The 360-nt window shown below is 55.6% G+C and overlaps 1 protein-coding gene across 1 annotated transcript in view; it reads left to right on the top strand.

Annotated features, from left to right (window-relative positions):
* LOC102767618 (proprotein convertase subtilisin/kexin type 6) overlaps positions 1-360 on the top strand; it is a 72,214-nt gene that overhangs the window by 65,342 nt on the left and 6,512 nt on the right. The gene's annotated exons all lie outside the window — the stretch shown is intronic.

Genomic DNA, 360 nt, shown 5'->3' on the forward strand with positions numbered 1-360 from the left:
TCCCACAGCCCTTCAAAGGCCGTCTGTTCTGTGCCCCGGGTCTTGGATTCCGCCCGGCATCACGTGGGGAACCCAGTCCGCCCTTTGCCGCTTCTTAGAAGAAAGAGGGGGTGCCCCCTGCCCTCACCCTTTGCCGGGCCAGGGAGGCTCCCCCGATAAGCATCTTCCTAGAGGGGATGTTCAGAGATATCCCCTCCCACCCGCCCCCCCCAACTGAGAATCGAATCTTACATCGTAAACAACATGTTTTAAAAAATAGGTATTTTTAGTCCTGGCTGGTGTGGCTCAATGGATAGAGAGTCGTCCTGTGGACTGAAGGGTCCTGTGTTTAATCTCGGTCAAAGGCACATGCCTGGGTTG

This window comes from Myotis davidii, unplaced genomic scaffold (genome assembly GCF_000327345.1).
Source record: "Myotis davidii unplaced genomic scaffold, ASM32734v1 scaffold164, whole genome shotgun sequence".
NCBI lineage: Eukaryota > Metazoa > Chordata > Mammalia > Chiroptera > Vespertilionidae > Myotis > Myotis davidii.